Raw genomic sequence first — 7,175 nt, forward strand, 5'->3', positions numbered from 1 at the left:
GCGTGAAGTTTTCTCCAGGATTCAGGCGGCGGGCCTCAAACTTAATCCAAAAAAATGTCATCTGTCTCGAGACTATGTAGTGTTTCTGGGGCACATTGTGTCTCGTCATGGCCTGCAGCCAGACCCTCGTAACACTTCCAAGGTCAGGACCTGGCCTACACCACGAAACCCCACTGAGGTGAGGGCATTTTTGGGCCTGTGTTCTTACTATAGACATTTTGTTAAGAGCTTTGCCCAACATGCAGCACCCCTGCACCGCCTAACTTGCAAAGACACACCTTTCCACTGGACTTCTGATTGTGATGCGGCCTTTGAGTACCTGAAAGGGGTGCTCTCATCTGCCCCAGTGGTCACCATGCCTGACTTCAATGTCCCCTTCAAAGTTTATACTGACGCCTCCTTGGAAGCAGTGGGGGCTGTGCTGGCTCAAGACCGAGAAGGATTGGAGAGAGTGGTGGTGTATGCCAGTCAGTCTCTCTCACCCGCTGAAAGGCATTGGTCCACATTTGACAAAGAACCCACAGGAAAAAGAGCGAGGTGGATACTGGAACTGGATCCGTTTAACTGGGTCATAACACACAAAGATGGACTAAAGCACACTAATGCCGATGCGCTCTCAGCGGCCTCCCGACCCTGAGTTTCGTATGAAAAACGATACCTTTCCAGCAGCTGCCAGTCAGGTGAATGCCATAGGCTCGGACAAAGAGCTAAGTGTGCCGGACAAGGACCCCATGTCCTCAACTGTCCTGGTTCCATCTGATCTTCTCACAGAGGAGCAGCCTGTGGGAAGGGATGGTGACGCAGATGACCTGTCTGTTATGCATGCTCTGTCACATTATGGGATGGGCATGAGAGAACTGCAGCAGGCCGACACAGATATTGGGACAGTGTTGGACTGGATTACTCTGGGGAGGGCTCGACCGCCTCGGGGGCACCTAAGAGGCAGCTCTCGATGGCTCCGGAAATTATATCCTCGCCTCTCAGTTGTGAATGGACTGCTCTGCCGAACTGTGACTTCGTCCCTCACAAGGGATTCTCAGTGTCAAGTGGTTGTGCCTCCCCCAGTCATCTCTGAGGTGCTGCAACATCTTCATGGGGGTCCTGCGGCAGCACATTTCTCTGTGGAACGTGTGTGGGAGCGGGCGAGGCGTACCTGTTACTGGCCTTCAATGCTGAAAGACATTCGACAGTGGTGTGAGCAGTGCGTTCCATGCCAGACTCGCAGGGCGCCTGTGCCTAAGCACCGAGCACCAATGGGGGGTCTCCAGTCGACTCGGCCATTCCAAATAGTGGCAACTGACATTCTTGAACTACCAGTGACTTCCAAGGGCAACAAGTATGTTTTAGTAGTGGAGGACTACTTTACGAAGTTTGTGAACCTGTATGCCCTCCCAGATCAGACAGCACAATCTGTGGCCCAGTGTTTGTTTGAGGATTATGTGCTGGTGCATGGCATTCCTGAGGTCATCCACAGTGACCAAGGTCGACAGTTTGAGGCCGAGATTGTGCAACGAATATGTCAACTTTTGGGAATCAAAAAGATGCGGGCAATGCCCTACAATCCCAAATCAGATGGCATGAGTAGTATAGAGATGGCGGTTTTGCGCGTGCATGTGTGACGTCATCACACGCACACGCAAACCTGCCATGCCAACTGATGATATGAGCGTGCGTGATGACGTCGCGGCCGCACGTCGTTACTCGCGATCGCCATCTAGTGGACGAATATGTTAGTGCATCTAATCGTCGAAGCTGCGCACGCATCTAGCGGATGTGATGACGTCGCGGTCGAACGTCGGCACCCCGCGAGCGCCATCTAGTGGCCGAATATGTTAGTGCATCTAGCGGATGTGATGACGTCGGTATCGCGGTCGTACGCCTCCCGCAGCAAAGGGTCTTGTGGCCTTGAGCTGAGCTGGCCTCTCACACCCGCTCGAATGAGGTCACTCTCGCGTACTACCGCGGGGGTCTGCACCTTTTAGCTTTTCTGCTAGCTAGCTAGCTTACTACCACGTTTTTCCACAATCAATACCAGTGAGTTGTTCTTTTTTTTGTGAGAAAAAAAAAAAAGAGGATCCTTTTTTCAGCAGTGCACTGTTTAGCCTTTTGTTTCATGCTAGCTGTCTCTTTTTTAGATGCTTTTTTCTAGCTAGTCTGGTAGCTAGCTAGATAGCTACCACGTTTTTCCTCATCAAAAAAAAAAACCCTCTGGAGTTTCACTTTTTAATTCTTCTTGGTGAAAGCAACGCAGGTGTTTCGTTTTTTCAGCAATACCTACTAGTGGTAAGTAAATTTAAAAGCACCTCTTGTGTTTAAGGATGTTCAAAGATATTTAATTCATTCAGTCATTCATGAATTAGCTAAAACTTTGACCGGTGTGTTCGTATCGCGGCGTGGTTTGTACCATATGACGATAGTAAAAAAACACGTGTTAGACCAGTGGTTAGCTTGTAAATGTGGGGTCTATTGTTGTGGGTGTTAAATCGTCATAAAAGGGGGTGGTTTGTGGTGTTTAAAACCCCTTGTTTTTCAAGGCTGACTGCTCACTTTTTACCTGCAGTTTTTAGCTAAGGTGCTAGCTAAAATTTTCCCTCGTTTTCTCAGCTGCCTCAACAAAGACCTCTGAAGAAAAGAGGATTCGTTTCTACAGAAATGGCTGCGTTTGGTGAGTAAATTTTAAAAAAAGCTTATTGTAAGGTGTTTAATTCATTCAGTCATTTGTGACTTAAAAAGTTTTTTTTGTTGTATAATGCAGTTTGCGTCATTAGGTGATTTTACAAAGAGCTAGGACAATGTGGCTGTGTTAGTTGATGAAACACTTATACCACAAGGTAAAAACCTATAAATATATTATACACTACAGCATTAATTGATTTAGTACTGTGTTTTCATTAATTTTTTGTTTTTGTTTTTAAAAAAGAGCTGTGTAGCCCGATCCTACAGACCCCAACACACCAGAACATAAAACAAAAGGTCCTTCTAATAAGGAATAAGAACGTTGGAAACAGGTATTTATGGGGCTATTTATCTTTTTCAGGCTGTAATATTTATTACTATTTAATTTATCACCGTGTTTCTAGTCCTCTAAATATATATATATTCTGTGTCTAGACAATCCGTTCCTAACAAAAAGGATCCGTATGGTGATGGCTACTCGATAGCACATACGGCTGAAATCAACCATGATAAAAGGCCGTGTGCTTCTCTAAACTCTCTGTGAAAGCTGCTACCCCTAAAAACGTTCACCATGCGTAAGCCTAAGAAGCAATTTATTGAGGTGAGTTGAAAAGAAAAACGGTAAAATGCTGTGTTGTATAAAAAAATAATCTAATGCATCTAATCTAATGCTTATTACAGCCTGAGCCATACCAGAAAGGCTTCGCCGCCAAAAGACGCCAACCATTCCTTTGTTCCGGTCTCATCTTACCCGGCCACTGTATCTTATGATCCTAACACAGTTGCAGAGGTGAGAAACCCTTTTGTATCTAGCAGAATATATTTACATGTGTTATAAAAAGCTTTTTAAATAAAATGTATATGTTGTTAAAAAGACCTTTCCTTTGTTTTAGCAACTAAAGGCTACGGAAGACTTAGTTTCATTGTATTTGACGCCTGAGGACGATTTCACACAGCCACCCCATGGAGCAGAAACGGATGTCTACACAAGCCTAGAAAGGGATCTAAGAAGAGATCTATTGAGGTGAATTGAAAAGAAAAACATGAAAATAGAGTGTTGTATTTAAAAAAAAAAAAAAAAAAAAAAGAGATTTTTTTCTAATCTAATGCTTATTTCATCCTGAGAAGCCATATACCGGACGGTTTCCCACCCAAAGACGCCGCCCTTCCTTTGTTCCAGACTCTTCTTACACGGCCTCTGTATCTTATGATCCTAACACAGCTGCAGAGGTGAGAAAACCTTTGTATCTAACAGAATATATTTACATAGTGTTATAAAAGCTTTTTAAATAAAATGTATATATTGTTAAAAAGGACATTTCTTTTGTTTTAGCAAGTAACGCCCGTAACCGAAGACTTAGAGTCCTTGCATTTGTTGTCATCTAAGTGTGATTTCACACATAGTACACCAAAGCCCTACCACCCACGAGTGACTCCATTGAGAGGGGACAAAAGGACACCCCTTTACAAAAGACATCTGATGAGGTGTGTGTTTGTGTGTTGTGTGTGTGTGTGTTGTGTGTGTGTGTGTGTCGTTGTGTGTGTGTGTGTGTGTCTTGTCGCGTGTCTTTATTTAACCAGAAAAATATGTTGTTATACCTCTAGACAATCCATGCCGTAGAACCGGGAGAAGGGTCTGAAGACACAGGACTAACAGCGACAGCTCCTACACCCCTCAATCAAATCGGCTAGCTACAGCAGAAGGGTCTGAAGACGCCGAAAATAGCAGAGACACGCGTTTACAGCCCATCAATCGAAGTCAGGCATCTTTGCAGGTGTTCCCTGAATATAATGTAGGTGCATACCTCTTTAACTGTATCTATAGCACAGAGGAAGGATCCGACTATGTCAGCTGTATACCACACACCTCTGTCATAACGGTGTCAGATAAAAAGTGTAACAGGGGTAATACATCAGTAACCAATCCTGTAAATGTATTAGAGGTTAACGTTCCATTCCTTGATAAGCAAGCAGTGCCTAATTATAATACTTACAACCAGTTTGAACACTGTGGGGCACTAGGAGGTCCTGAGCAGGTGACATTGCTTCAGGGTGAAGAGCTTTTTGAGTATTGTGTCAACACTACACCTCAACAACCTGCGTCAGATGGCAATTATAAACAAATACAATCAGAATTAGCCGAATTACGAAAACAAAACGATGCTCTTATGAATAAATTAGATGTCTTGCAAACAGCTAACACACAATTGACTGGTTTGGTCACAGACTTTGGAACAACGCTGGCCAGCCAGGTCAGAGCTAACACGCGCATTTGGTTGATTTGGTCACAGGTTTTGGCACCACGCTGGCCAATCAGGTCAGCTCTCTCAATCACGCTGATTGTACCTATGATAGGTATGCCTTAAAAAGACTATGAATATGCACCACCCAGTAAAAAAAACAGGCTATAGTTTGTGTACAATATAAAAAAAAAAATTTAAAAAAAAATTAAAAAAAATGCCACCGCCGACGCACCCAAAAAAAAAAAATCTGAACCCTTAGGTGTGTGTGGACGATAGTAGTGACGAGGAACTAGAATGGCCCATGCGAGGACGATTACACAAGAGCAGTAAGCAATCCTCAGGATTTTGACGTTTGTGTGCTATACATGCCAAAATATTCGAAGCCTGGGCCCAATCTATGCCTAGTGCTAGCGCTAGTGAAAGCAACAGTGAGAAAACACAAGAATTAGATAGTCCCGTCCCGAACAGTTGTCACATAATGGTCCTTCAGACGTGTATTCCAGCAATACACCGTCAATACAGACGCTACACAATCATCAAATACAGACCCCCCAGACATAGATCAGAGTAATAAGAGACCTGCATGTTTTCCGAGTGTTCAGCCGTCAAAACGATCCTGTACAGATGAGCAGACCGGTCCCCAACCGTCCACAAGCGCTTATAGTACCCCTCCATCACCCACAGAAAATCCTCAGGGTGGTGTGCAGTGTGGCCGGCCGCGTTTCTAAGGTAACATCCGAAATAGCATCCAGACAGATACCCCTTTTTAATGCTGCTGAATTTTCGTCAAGATGTCGTCGCGCGAAATATTGATTTGACTGATATCGGTAGTGTTCCTGAAAGGGTGTATAGCACCTTAACAGATTTAATAGCGAGGGCTTTGGGCAATGCAACACAGGACAGCGTTTTAAATGTTGAGTTAAGGGGGCCAGCCGTAGATGTCCCTATCCAAACAATGTTGAACTCAAGCGATGGCTATAACACAGAGGGGTGTCGGGAGACGTCGAAAACTAGGAAGCATTGGTTACGATCAAATATTGTCAGAAAAAGGTAATGCTTTGTATAACCCCAAGAAAAACGCTGGTAACGACAATCTCTGCTTTTCTCTCTGCCTGGCACATTATGTAAATAGCAGATGGTCGCATGATGAGAAGATGAATTATGCCAAGCATCTGCATAGTGATTTGGGTTTTGACTACACACATAAGGTTTCGTTCTCTGATGTTGACAGATTTCAGAAACATTTGAAAATGAAAATTGTGATATTCCATCATGTAGCCGGATGTAAAAAACCCACGATCTTCAAAACGCACGACCAACCAGATGTGAAAACAGCATGGTTGTATTTGCATGACGAACATTATTATCTCATCGTAAATAAAACGGCTTTTTTTGGGGCGTCGTACGTTTGCGATGGGTGTTACAAGACCTACCAGAACCCTCTGGGGCACCTTTGTAGTTGGCTTTGTAATGTGTGTTACACTGCTTGTATACCTGACAAGACCATTAAATGCACAGGCTGTGGACGCATATGCAAATCGCAACAGTGTTTTGAAAACCATAAAAAACCCGACGTGAAACACGGGCTTATACCCTGCAATAAAATCAAATATTGCGAGTCCTGTCACGCAACATATCGTGTGTCGAAAAATCCACACAGCTGTAAAAAACCTAAATGCCTACATTGTAGAGAGCCTTTAGGGGCTACTACGCACTCTTGCTATATACAACCCGTCGAACGCAAAGAAAGTAGTGATAAGTATATCTTTTACGATTTCGAAACCGTTATCAATGTGGACGCCATGAAGCTAATTTTGTATCGTTATGCATATGGGCCGGTCAAAAAACTGCTACGAAACAACAAACTGTGTCGCATCATTCATAAGAACTACAGACAGGAGAAATACAGAGGCTATACTTTTATAGCACACAATGCATCAGGTTTTGACAGTTATATAGTTTTAGAGTATCTGGTGAGTCAGAAACTTTGTCCAACTATTACTATGCGCGGTTCTAGGGTGCTTCTGATGATCGATTCTACTTTCAATCAGCGTTGGATCGATTCGTTCAGTTTTATCCCTATGGCTCTATCTAAAACACCGGCAGCCATGGGGTTCTCCGATCTTCTCAAAGGCTTCTTCCCACACGAATTTAACAAGCGAGAGAATGAGAATTATATTGGTCCGTATCCTGCACCAGCTCTATATGGTTATGATGCTATGAGTGACGCCTCTAAGAAAACGTTCATGGAGTGGT

The 7,175-nt window shown here is 43.8% G+C and overlaps 1 long non-coding RNA gene across 1 annotated transcript; it reads left to right on the plus strand.

The window, feature by feature from the left end:
- Positions 1-2,600: 2,600 nt before the first annotated feature.
- LOC120572022 lies at positions 2,601-3,124 on the plus strand. The gene is made up of 4 exons (XR_005641342.1): positions 2,601-2,665; positions 2,756-2,831; positions 2,921-3,008; positions 3,112-3,124. It is a non-coding gene; the product is annotated as an uncharacterized LOC120572022 (long non-coding RNA).
- Positions 3,125-7,175: the final 4,051 nt, after the last annotated feature.

Source organism: Perca fluviatilis, chromosome 13 (genome assembly GCF_010015445.1).
Source record: "Perca fluviatilis chromosome 13, GENO_Pfluv_1.0, whole genome shotgun sequence".
Classification (NCBI taxonomy): domain Eukaryota; kingdom Metazoa; phylum Chordata; class Actinopteri; order Perciformes; family Percidae; genus Perca; species Perca fluviatilis.